Raw genomic sequence first — 14,111 nt, 5'->3', positions numbered from 1 at the left:
TTTACCCTAATTGCATTTTCTATTATTCTATGTTCAGCTATTGTTAATGTCGCAGTGACAGATGTTGTATTATACTTTATTGATTCCTGCATTCCACGCATACCTTACCGCTCGGCTCCCGAGCGGCTTGGAATGTGGAAATCGATAATGATTGTAGAATAAAATATAGTTGTTTATGAAATAGTAATTCCACCAGTCGTTTCTCTAATTGAATAATACGACAACGTTTTGAGATGATGACGAAGATGATGTCGGTTTAATATTTATCTTATATATCTGTCTATCAATATCATTCAAAACTACAAAATAAACGAAACAGAAATTAATACATGTACATTGACCTTCACAAAGTATCACTTACGTAATATAGAAAAAATATAATCAGGAACTTACTCGTTGCCTATATATGTATTACATGATGTCTTGACCAGCATGGTTAGGAGAGTGTCTACATAATGCCCAGATCTATATATTGTAAGCCTTACATAGAAATATTGTTGACCAATGAAATGCCCAGGGCTGCGTTTTTCAAAGCGGTGATAAGCCCTATCCCGGTGATAAATCGCTATCCCGGTGTTAAATATTTTTATCACTGTGATAGTGTGTTTTTCAAACCTGTGTTAACTTTATCACCGGGATAAAATCAGCTATCCCCGTGATAAAGTTAACACACCTCCGACGTGGTGATAGCAACACTATCACCAGGATAAATTATCAAAATGGCTGCCATTTTTTATGATGATATCTATCAAGAACGAATTTATAGACACCCACGCCGCTATCGATATCACGAAACAGTTAAATTTGCAATTAATGATTATTTAGAAAATGAAGTGAGACAGAAATATAGCTTTAGTTCGGAAAATATCACACGAATAATAGATTTAATTCGAGATGATATAACGTATGATACACAACGTTCCAAAGCACTTTCTGCTGAGTTACAAGTGAAGGTTTCTCTCCGATATTACGCAACGGGTAGTTATTTGGATGCACTTGGTGACACATTTGGTCTTGTTAAATCAGTAATTGGAAGATATGGGTTTCATACCAGAGGGCGAGAGGGCGAGACACCACTCATCACCACAAGTAATTTTTTTTCCTAATAAATAGGAGAGAATGAACACCAGCCAGAAAACAATAATGTTAATAAAAATCAATATTATTGCCAATATTGTAAAAAATACATTGATACATCTCATAAAACACGACATGAAAAAACTGCAAATCATATAAAAAATGTAATAGATTTTGAAACTCCAGAAAATTCCAATGAAAGAAAAGAAAGATTAGAAAATATGAATGTGGATGAAATAAAATGTGAAGTTTGTAATGAATTTATAGTAAAAAGGAATTATAACAGACATCTCGAATCACAAAAACACCGCCAAAATTTGAGTAATAATGTTTTAGGAAAAGATTATTTTGACGATAAACCTCAAAAAGTAAAAAAACCAAATGCAAAAACTAAATCCATTTCAAATAAACCTTACATGGAAAATGTTAGAAATTATATTGATTCACTAGAAATAAAAGATACAATTGAAATCTCAGAAACATTACATAGTAATATTGGTCCTGCAGCTATTATATTTAGATTTTTTAAAGGAACAACAATAGAAGATTATAGTAAATTTAATGAAATAATAGAAAAAATACTAGATTTGATAACAGATGTTGAATATCCAAAAATTAGTATCTCTGGGAAAGTAAGTTTTATAAAGTCAGAAGAAAAAATGAATTATAATATTCAAACACACTCTGAAGAAATAATTTCAAAAACACAAATAAAAGAGAAGTTAGAAAAAATATTTAATGAATTTAAACGTCATATTGAAGAAAGATATTTTGAGGGTTCTGGCTTAACATTGAATGAAATTATATATTTAGATTTAAATGTTTATAATACAAAAAGAAATAAAACATCAAAAAGTAATAAAATGTTTAAAAATGATTCAAACTTTACAACAGAAAAGGATATTAAAGCATCTTCTTATATTAAATTACCATTTACAACAAAAGCAGTAATAAATGTTCAAAATGAAGATAATAAATGTTATCTATGGTCAATTATTAGTTGCTTACACCCAACAGAAGATATGACACATAGTTTTAGAATAACAAATTACCGGAAATATGAAACATTATATAAAATTGATCAATATCCAGTAACTATAAAAATGATTCCTAAAATAGAAAAAGTTAATAATTTAAAAATAAATGTATTTGAATTAATGCAATTACCAAAGACAAAAGGTGAAAATATTAAAGATTATACATTGGAAGCTTTATATTTAACAGAATATTATGATGATGAAAATGTTATAGATTTGTTATATTACAAAAAAGATGAAAATGAACATTATATGTGGTTAAAACAAATTGATTTATTCTTTAGAACAGAAAGTGATCATCATCGTAAAATTTATCTATGTAGAAAATGTTTATCTAAATTTATGACTGAGAATACATTATTAAAACATAAAGAATTATGTGATAATAAAGATTTTTGTAAATTAATAATGCCAACAGAAAAAGATTATGAATTGAAATTTACTAATCATAAATTTAAAAATATTGTTCCATTTGTAATTTATGGGGATTTTGAATCGTTGAATAAAGAATTAACTGATCAAGATAGAAAAGAAATATATAACAAAAAGCAATTATTAAAATCAATGGATAAAGGAAATGAATTAAATGAAGATATAATTCAAGACCCACCAATTATAAATACAATTAAAAAAGTTCATCAAAGAGCTGCTGCTTATGGAATTTACATAAAATCAAATTATCCTGAATTATATGAAAGTCAATATATTTCTTTTAGAGGTGAAAATGTAGTTAATGATTTTTGTGATAAAATGATTGAATTAGAAAGTGATTTTGCAAAATTATTAAACAAAAATAAAAGAATAGTTATGACAAAAGAAGATGAAATTGATTTTAATTATGCAACTCATTGTTGTTATTGTGAAAAACGTTTTTATTCATTTGATAAAAAAGTTAGAGATCATGATCATTTAAATTCAAAATATCGTGGAACTGCTCATGAAGATTGCAATTTACAAGCTAAGAAAGTTAATTTCGTACCACACGTACGTACAGACAACGCTAAGAATAAGAGACCTTGAAGTTTCGCGTAATTGTTGTGACCTTTAAGGAAATCAATATTATTCGGTGGCCGCGAACAAATCTATTGCGCGCGATCACGATCTTCAGCAAGACGTGGAGTCATCCTCGCAAAGACACGATAGTTAAAATATCGGAGTGTATCATGAATTGGTTGCCTTTGAAACCATTCCAGTTGCTTTAATGGGTGTCATTTGTTAATGTAAGTAAAGAATTACGTTTGTGGCCGTTAAATGGTGTATGTTTGCTGCATGTTGACCCAATAAATGTAAAAATACGACTGAATTTGTTTACTTACTTCCGGGTTCGCTGAAACCCGGAAATATTTCCACTTCAAATTCTTAACTCAGACCGCGGCCTATATTGAAGTAATTCTGTTAAGATGTCAACCCATAATGAAAAAAAGATTCGTATCAACAGTTAACCGCATTCACCTTCAGGCCTAGCTCCATCGATGGGCCTATTTCATGTATATTGAAGTGCAAACTGTCAGATAATTTGACCCGTCCGAGGCTAGTAAATTCCCTCAGTTATTTGTTTTTTTCGGGGCAGTCGAAGCAGGGATGGGTTGTGACCACAATGAATTGTACTAAGAGTTGTAATATTGTCAGGTAGGCCTAGAGAGTGGGCGATAATCTGATAATCTGTGGCAATCGACGCCGTGCGATTATAGTCAATCTAAGCCTAAAGCCTCCAGTACATTTCGTAAGCCCTATCATATTATATATTATAGGCCTAGGTTTTTTTAAGACAGCAAAGTTTTTTCAAAGGGGACAGACAAAGCTATTCAAGTAAGTTTAATCGATCGCCATTCTCATACAATACAAGCATGAAAGCCCTGCTCGCAAGTAGAACAATATCTGTAAATAATTTTTATGACTTTTTAGTGTATTATTTATTAAAAAATCTTGTTATTTCAGATTTACCGCCTCGTATCGGAGACGATATTTTTGAAAAAAATCCGCACTGGCATTTACGGACAATTGGACTACGCTTATTCGACTTAGTTGCATAAAGTGCCGAACTAGTTTCGTACGTTGGATATCGTGATTTGAACAATTCACGAACATCTCTAGAGCAATACTAAGAATAAGCTTCGCGCACTCATCGTGACCTTTTAGGAAATCGATATTTTTTGGTATCCGCGAACAAATCTATCGCGCGCGATCGTGACCTTCAACCAAACGTGGAGTCATCAGGTGGGCCTAGAAAGCACACAATAATCCAAGGCAATCCATTCCATCTGGGCATGCGAAGATCCAAGGCAATAAATCATCTCTTGTCTGGGGTAAAAGTTGATCGGGGCATGCAACAATCTGAGACAATTGTCCTGGGTCAAACTAAGTCCGAGGCATGCCATAAACTGAGGTAATTGACTCTGGGGAAAAGGGAACCGCTACTTAATTACAAATCCAAAATTAGCTTTTTGATTCAAATAGTTTGTAATTAGCTTGGATACATTTTTCTCCCTCGTCAAAGAGGCATTTAAGCCGAGCATGCGTGTAAAAATAAGTGATTAATGCTAATTTAAAGAAAAAGTTATTATTTATCACCGGCACTATAAAATATTCATAAAGCTTCCATTACATTTCTGATTTATTATACATTACAGATCATTAAACACTGAAAGAATGTTTTTCAAGGGTGACAGATGAAGTTATTCATAAGTAAGGTCATTTTATTTATTCACCGTTCTAATAATACAAACATGTACGCCTTGCTCGTGGATAAGAATATGTGTAAATGATCAATAACACTATTTTGACTTTCAGGTTTGAAAGAATTTATGAAGTTATTTTCAACATGTTTGTTATGATTGAATAAGATTACTGGTGAGTTGATTTCACTTATATTTAATTTGCTGTATAATAATTTTCATTCAATGCCTTGCATCAAAATAATATTCACAAAATTGAACATGCTCACAAGCTGCTCTTAAACCACATCCAGCAGTTATTTATGTACAAAGGTTTATTAACAAATCTCCTCTTTCAGAATCAGGTTTCTGGAGATCAGCATGTTCGAAAATCAGTTCGATGTACTTTTACAACCATCGCATATGCGTTTATCATTAACGCTTCTCAAGAAGGAACCACATTGGCATTTACGCGTTATCGGAATACGTTTAATCGACTTCGTTGCATAGAGTGCCTGGTTGAGGAAAATTAATTTAGTGCGGCGAACTTTATCACGAATGGTTCAGTACGTGCGAACATCTCTATTTATCAACGCATGCTTCGATTCAAGAGCTTGCTCGCTAAAAAGACCCAATGTACCCCACATTCGAATGAATGGCACAACATGATATATAAGAACATGTAATTTCGGCGTTATATTAGCTTCCGGAAAATTTTCTGGAAACCATGATCCAAAATCAAGACATAAACGTTCAAGCATGTCAATTTCGCTATTCGACAAAAATCTACTTGCATTGTAAATTACATACATCGCATGAAATTTTTCAAACAGTGTTAAAAAAAGTGTTTGAATTGCTGGATATTTTTTTAACACAGCACAGAGCTTTGCAGGATTATTGACTTTCTCATTGATTTGGATCATTTTATATACATGGTTTCCTACAAAGCTCTGGCTGTAATATGCTTGTCTGTCAACACCAATTGATTTCAATGTTTTGTTTAAACTTCGTGTGATAGGACCCATTGTAGCATCAATTTCTTTATGTATTTCATTTAGAAGTGATTTCGCCACAGCAAGGGAGGTTTTTAGTTCAGTCAATTTTGACTTAAGATGCCGAATTTCATCAGATTTTAGTTTTATGATTTTTTCGGCAGATTCGACCTTCCCGGTTAAACATTCAATACACTTGAAATTTTTCTGCTCACCTACACACTGAAAATGATAGGGCATTTCGCATTCAGCGCATTCAACAAAATGGTTTGGCTCAGGCTTCTGTATACATCGTATAATACAAATTTTTGCTGTGCAGCTTATGGCACAGCGACCTCTCTTTTTCGAATTTTTTAATAGCTCCAAAATATCATTTTTTTCATTGATGTTCTCACTCACTGAAGTTATTTCTCTCTCTAATTTGATCACATCCTCTGATGCTTTTTGCCACTTTTCGTCTAGGGTAGCATCTCTTTCAGATAAATTTCCACGGTCTAGGACTTTACATTTTGATTCCAACATGTTGAAAAACATAAGGCCTAAGCCCAGTGAAATATGTAAAGGCGGCGGTACGACATGATCCATATCTATAGGGGGGAAAATCATATTATCATTTACACTGAAAGTGTCTGGCCCAGGCGAAGACATTTTTGCTTTTGCAGCATTTTCATGATAGTGAGTTAACGTTCGCATTTCAAAGGGTGAATGACTAGAATTATGGGGGGTGGCATCCTTTTTCCTGAGAATTTCAAGCCTGACCTTACAAAATAAACATGGAAACGAGGCAGTAGATCCCTGATGCCCTAAATTTTGACAAAGATAATGTATGTCCCCTATGTGAAAGATGCGTAGAGACTTTTCATCGCCATTAAATGCTACGTGATTGAGATCATTCAACTGTTCACGAAATCGCCCAAAAATAGATTCAATGTTTTCGTTTGAATCTATGGCTTCAAAGTACCCCATTAGCTGTGTCTGGTCGGGACTATTACATAGTTTATTATTGAGTATTGAATACACCATTTTTGTTGAACCCCCACCTATATCAATGCCGACTTTCATCCAAATCTCATTATGGAAATTAGGATCATCCACGAATGCATTACTTGCCGAGATTTTTTTTAGGGTAAGTTCAACCGCTTGTTTCAGATTAGTGACTACATCAAATGGGGCACTTTGAAACTCATGAGATCTACTATTTACCTCCATTAACTTTTCACCAACGAATAAATTATTCGTGAAATCCTCATTGCGAATCTTTATCTCTTCTCGTATTTTATTGACCGAGGGAAATACATAGATACCTTTGTTTTTAAGGATTGAGTCAATAGAAATATATTGACTCATTGTCAATCGAGCACTAAGCCTCAAGTCGACAGACTCTTCAGGAGATAGCTTCTGAGGTTTACACAACTCCGGAGATTTTGAAAAAATTGATTCTTTAAGCTCCTGATTCTGATTAAACAACGAACTAACTGTAGCAGCTGTATCGATTGTTGATTTGGACTTGGCTGAAATGATGTTCGCTACAGAAAATAATTTAGAAGCTCTCTTCTCAAGTGTCTGTCGACTGGCAATTGATGACCCCACAGTTGGTATATCTAATTTTGTACATATAAATGAACTTTTTCGTTGATTAGCGCTGTTTAATTCTTGTACCACAAATGTTTCATCATTGATAGTGCCTGACGTAATCATTAGGAGATTCGGGTTTTTCAATATATCCTGTAGTCTTTTCATTTCTGCTCTCAAACATTCGATTTTATCTTCTAGTATGTATTTTTCCGAACTTTTTAAAATTGGCGTACTAACAGGGGGGATTATAGACTCTATGGGTGATGAAAGTGTTGACGATGATGGCGTTGATGTCAGGTGATCATTTGAAGAAGGGGTTGCGGTTAAAAGTGTTTCATTGCTTTCATCTGCCAACTGCATGTCACTTTTCGCTGATTTTCTCCTAGAGCCTGTTAGATTGATTGAAAGAACATTCAACTCATTAGATTAAATACTTAAGGTACAACCCAGTAATTATTGTAAATAAAATTTATATGGTGCAGCTTGCACGAGCGTACTTTAAAAACTGTTAATGCAACTAACATTTTGTAATATTACAATTTAAAACATAAAGGTATCAGCATTTTTTGCTTTTAATTAATTATATATAAGGTAATACATGTATTTAGTTTGACGCAATTTGTCTATTGTGAAACAATGATTTCAATAAATTCTATGTCTACCACTTGCTGAAAATGGAATAGTTTTAAATTTGTTGGTATGTTGCATGCAGAGGAAATTAAATGATTAATTAGGCAAAAGAAAAATTAACCAGTCTGTCATCAGATAGAAATTGTTAGTGATAATTCGATATTTCACCATGTCAAATGCTACCACTTTTGGAACACTATTTTGACTAACAATTGTCCTGTAACAAACTTCAATTTCACCCAAGGACAGACTCAAGTTAGTTTGAAAATGAACTTTGAAATAGTCAAGAAACTCACCTTTATAATACAGCTGTCAGAACCACACTTCTTTTACAAAAACTTTATCCTGAGACTCATTTCCTTTCACTTATTGTAAATAATTTATACACAGGGTACCCATAATATACGATATGTTAGAGGAATATTTCGATCCAGATACATTCTTTATGAATAAAATTACCATCCTGCTATAAATTTGATCCAAGAACCCCAAGTAACCTTTCTTGAATTAGATGGCTAAGAAAGACAAACACAGTCATATATAATTTTTGAAAGGTTTTTATTGAAACAACAATATGAATTGAAAATGATGGATGTATAAAAGAAAAAAACAGTCAACATATGTAAAATTAGAGAATTGATCAACTTGAATTTTTATCAACTAGTCTTTAACAAACATTCAATGGACATTGTCAAAATAAACTTCACAGCAATTAACAAAATTGATCGGTAAATTGACTGTCTGCTATAACGAGCAGTATTCCTATTATTGCGAATTATATTTTTCACAAACTATTATATACCGGAGTTTGTTAGAACAACAGTTCCATTGAATTTACAATCTTTCAAATACAATTGACTTGATTTTTTGGCATTATTTCACAAGGTTACCACCAATTGCGGAATTAAGAAATCATTGCCAATCTTTGCCATAAGTCATTTTTAATTATCAGAGCAACTTTCCAAAATAATAATCAGGGTAGAGTCATAATGTAATGAACAATAGAAATAAATAATAAACATCTAATACAAAATGCTGCAGAATCACTTACTATGAAGCTTAGCCATTTTTTCTTTAAATGATATTATTTTCCTCGCTGTACCATAGTAGATCTTTCTTGCAGAACCCAACATGCTGGTAACCTTCCCAGCTACCCTGCCCCAGGGCTCGCGGTCTACTGCTTTCTGACCTACAAAAATCAATTAAACAATATATCAATGTATGTTCTAACTATAGCCCTAAAAATTTCTTTAAATCCATTGACTTACCCCTGTGTTCAACAATTACTGAATCCCTTCAATGATTACGACTAGGTTTGACGATTACAACTTCGTAAACGATTACGACTCCGTTCAACGATTACGACTCCGTTCAGCGACTACGACTCCGTTCAACGATTATGACTCCGTTCAGCGACTACGACTCCGTTCAACGATTACGACTCCGTTCAACGATTACGACTCCGTTCAGCGATTACGACTCCGTTCAGCGACTACAACTCCGTTCAGCGACTACGACTCCGTTCAACGATTACGACTCCATTCAGCGACTACGACTCCGTTCAACGATTACGCTTCCATTCAGCGACTACGACTCCATTTAACGATTGCGACTCCGTTAAACGATAACGACTCCATTCAGCGACTACGACTCGTTTAACGAGTACGATTCGTTTAACAATTACGACTCCGTTTAACGATTGCGACTCCGTTAAACGATTACGACTCCATTCAGCGACTACGACACCGTTCAACGATTACGCTTCCGTTCAGCGACTACGACTCCGTTCAATGATTACGCTTCCGTTCAGCGACTACGACTCCGTTCAATGATTACGCTTCCGTTCAGCGACTACGACTCCGTTTAACGATTGCGACTCCGTTAAACGATTACGACTCCGAAACTTACCCCTGTGTTCAACGATTACTGAATCCCTTCATCGATTACGACTCTGCTCAATCCTTTATGACGAACCCGACTATGTTGAATGACAAATCTATTCCGACTATGACAAATACATCTACAATTACAAAAAATGTACCAATAGTTATTACCATTTGGAGGCCCGAGAGACCTCAAATGCAGGACCTAGGCCTATACATTAATCAAACTACATGTATTTGATTTGGTAATTTTACAAGGTCGAAAAGCCGTAAAAGGCTTATACTATATGAAATAGACAGACTTGATAAGCGCCAAGGCTCGAGAAACTATAGTAGACGATAGAGGCCTATCACTCGCCCACCTAGACTGCAACAATTTCTAGTTTAGGCCTATTTAAGTGTCATTTTTGCTGTCTATGAGAATGAATTGTTTTGAAGTTGAAGACATATCACTATTAACACATAAAAGCTCCTGCGTTAAACATAACTCTGTCGAATAAAATTTAATTTTGCTTGATTTTGAATACCATCTTAATTTTCACTTCTTTTTTAACAAGGTCACAATTTCACTTGAATAGAATGAAATCTAATTGATCTCAATCAACTGTTTAAAAAACTTAACAGTAGAAATAAGCAGTTTAGTGACTATGTGCAATGTAAAAAGACGAAACGTAAAACGATTATTATGGGCGCCAAAAAAATTTTTAATAATTGTGCAAATTTACAGACGAGTGTCACTTTTTTGACATTATACAATGACAGAGACCCATAAAATTACATAGTTATATAAACTACATACTAATATCTAGTTCGTCACATTTTGTTTTTTTAAGTTAGGCCTATTGTATGGATAGAAATCGCACATTTGTAGCGGAAAATGTCGAAAATTTCCGGGTTACGAAATTCAGGATTGACAAAAAACGAGAATGTTAATAGAAATTCCGAAAATTCTACGAACTAGTGGCGGATGTTTACTAAAAATCTAATCATATTAGGTTCGAATCCCACATTTACTGACGATGTATTCGGAGCACTCCCGAGTCACTCCAAGTCTATATCTCACAGCATTAGCACAAAATGGCGCGAAGCTCAGTGCGCGATATGGATTAATACGATCAATAATTAAAGTTGGCAAGATTCGTATTGTCTGTACGTACGTGACCAATATTATTTCATAATTTATCAGGCTATGATACCCATCTATTTATAAAACAATTATCAAAGAAATTTGGTACAATTAATCAAGAAATAGAAGAATATAATGCTATGAATGGTGTAAATGTAAGAAAATATGATTTTAAACTATTAGCTAAAACCTCTGAAAATTATATTTCATTTCAATTTGGTTGCATTAGATTTTTAGATTCTTATAGATTTCTAGCAAGTTCATTAGATAATTTATCAAAAAGTTTAGTTGATAATGATTTTATAATAACTCGATATTATTATCCAAATGACCAAGATTTTAAATTATTGAGATATAAAGGTGCAATTCCTTATTCATTTTATAAAACACACAATGATTTTAATGTAACAGAATTATTAAAAGATCAATTTTATGATCAATTAAAAGAGGAGTATGTGAAAGACGGAGTGTTTAAGAGAACATTAAATATTTGGAACCATTTTAAGATGAAAAATCATGGTGAATTAGTTGATTTATATTTAAAGTCAAATGTTATGATATTGGCTGACATATTTGAAAAATTTAGAGAAGTTAATTTGAATCATTTTAATGTTGATCCTTGTTATTGCTACTCTAGTCCTGGTTTAACCTGGCAATGTGGTTTAAAATATACAAATGTAGAATTAGATTTATTAAAAGAACCAGATATGGTTTTATTATTTGAAAAATCAATTAGAGGTGGAATTAGTGGTGTTATGGGAGATATTTTAAAGCAAATGATGAATATAAATTATTATATATTGACGCCAATAACTTATATGGTTGGGCAATGATGCAACCTCAACCATATAAAAATTTTATATTAACAGAAGTTGAAAATGGTGATAAAACTAATTGGGAAAGCGCAATTATGAGTTTAGAAGATGAAGCACCAATTGGTTATTTCTTTGTAGTTGATTTAGAATATCCTGATAATATAAAGTTTAAAACAAGAAACTTACCTTATTGCCCAGAACATTTAACTGTAGATGATAGTTATTTAAGTGAATACCAGAAGAAAATAAAACCGAAAGATCATGTTTTTACAGAAAAATTAATACTTACTCAAAATAATAAATACAATTATATTGTTCATTATAGAATGTTAAAATTTTATCTAAAACAAGGAATGAAATTAAAGAAAGTACATAGATATATTGAATTTAATCAATCGAAGTGGTTAGAAAAATATATAGATTTTAATACTCAACAGAGAACCATATCAAAAACAGATTTTGAAAAAGATTTCTTCAAATTAATGAATAATAGTTTTTATGGTAAAACATGTGAAAATATTAGAAATAGAAATGATATTGAATTAGTAAATAATTCTGAAAGATTAAGACATTTACAATCAAGTCCTTGACATTTAGGAAATAAAAGATTTGAAGATTATTTAACAGCAGTTAAATTAAAAAAACTTCAATGAAATTTAATAAACCAATATTTATAGGTTCAACTGTTTTAGAAATATCAAAATTATTAATGTATGATTTTTATTATAATGTTTTACAACCACTTTTTGGGGAAAAGCATATTGAAATATAGCTGCGAAGCAGCGATGACGGGTTTTCTGCAAAGCCATTCAGGAAGATGGGAATTGTAGTAGATTGAAATATCGATACATAGAATAAAATGCATTGACAGATTCGAACCTAATATGCTACCACTGTGTAAACGTCAAATATGATCAGCTTTGAAACCGAACATACGCGGACGTACAATCAACAAATATTAATTTATTTGACCAGGCATTTATTTTGGCATTCAAACATCATGATACTGTATTATCACCATGCTTAAAAATGGATCTGTCCTATTAAGAACTCATCTTAAGCGCCTGCTGAGTCGATAGATTGAGTGAATTTACAGATAAGAACGTATTATGATTTAGAATAGATTTAAGAAGTTAATGTTTTTATTGAAATATTTGAATAAATACATATATTGTAGTGTAGATTCAATCAATAAAGTATGAATTGATCTGGTCTTGGTTTCCTGCTGATGTTGATTTTGGCTTTTATGGATTAAAAATATTATAGTGATAAACAATTGATACCTGCAACATATGTTTAAATCAAACCTATTTCACTAGTTGGGTGTGTTTCCTAATAAACGGGAAAGTCACTCTTGATCTGAGTTATTAGAAAAATAATGTTCATTTAGTTATAGAAATTCATTGCCTTTTTGGAAATTCTGTAATAATATTTGTTCTGTCCTAATTTTTATTATTGTATGAACCAATGATATGCTTTGTAAATATGGTGTAATAAAATAAATTTGAATTTGAATTAAATTTGGACATGAGAATCAAGCATAACTTGTGTTTTTTCAACTTGTCTTTTGTTCCAGTGTTTCAATTACAATCAAATCCAAATTGGCTAAAAAGTACATAGGACTAAATGAAATGAACTGTTAGTTACTGCAAACCTATTCCAGTGTTATGTCGATCGTGTTGAATCACTTTCCTTGAGTTGAAAGAATCAGATCTTCTATGGTGCAACATCGGTCGAAGAGAGATATCTTGGTGTTGACTGTCCTTGACCATCTAACTGCATGCATTCGACATTGGAATCAGCATCATACCCATTTGAACTGCAAAATATTCATACAACATGAAAACCTACAGTACATGTATACAGTAATCAAACTTTCACCGATGTTGGATATTTGAATGAACGTTGGGCTTATTTCAGTATTCTAAAGCAGGAAATAATAAGCCCAATCAATAGGCCCTATTCCCATTGGAACAATTTTATAATGCGTACGCTATACTGTACACTTATCAGTCAAGAATGGAGAAATCGGTATACCAAACCTACGAACAGCAAAATGTACAGGCCTACAATTATTTCTGGTATACAAGCCGTGACCACATTGACTATTAATGTCAGCAGGTCAGAGAAGGCCTGGCCAAATTTAATCACATGGCTCAAATCAATTAGCCTTTCTGCGTGTGAATACTTCACTGTATTGTGGGATCATTCATTTATTACGTACGCATTAGGGGATGGGGAGGGGGAGGGGTCAGGGCAATTACGTACTATGATGCTTAATGTACATGAAAAAATGGCCGATTTTGCGTACAGAGGGAGAGG

The 14,111-nt window shown here is 32.7% G+C and overlaps 1 long non-coding RNA gene across 2 annotated transcripts; it reads left to right on the top strand.

The window, feature by feature from the left end:
- The first annotated feature begins 3,231 nt into the window (after positions 1 to 3,231).
- LOC141914124 (uncharacterized) lies at positions 3,232 to 5,599 on the top strand. 2 transcript variants are annotated; one of them, XR_012620716.1, is made up of 6 exons: positions 3,233 to 3,334; positions 3,866 to 3,923; positions 4,053 to 4,500; positions 4,745 to 4,799; positions 4,905 to 4,964; positions 5,128 to 5,599. It is a non-coding gene; the product is annotated as an uncharacterized LOC141914124 (long non-coding RNA). The 2 variants fall into 2 exon arrangements; XR_012620717.1 differs by lacking the exon at positions 3,866 to 3,923 and having other exon boundaries at positions 3,232 to 3,334.
- Positions 5,600 to 14,111: the final 8,512 nt, after the last annotated feature.

Source organism: Tubulanus polymorphus, chromosome 12 (genome assembly GCF_964204645.1).
Source record: "Tubulanus polymorphus chromosome 12, tnTubPoly1.2, whole genome shotgun sequence".
Classification (NCBI taxonomy): Eukaryota; Metazoa; Nemertea; class Palaeonemertea; order Tubulaniformes; family Tubulanidae; genus Tubulanus; species Tubulanus polymorphus.
Note: the sequence above shows the minus strand (reverse complement) of the source record. Positions and strands in the feature narration are given on the sequence as shown.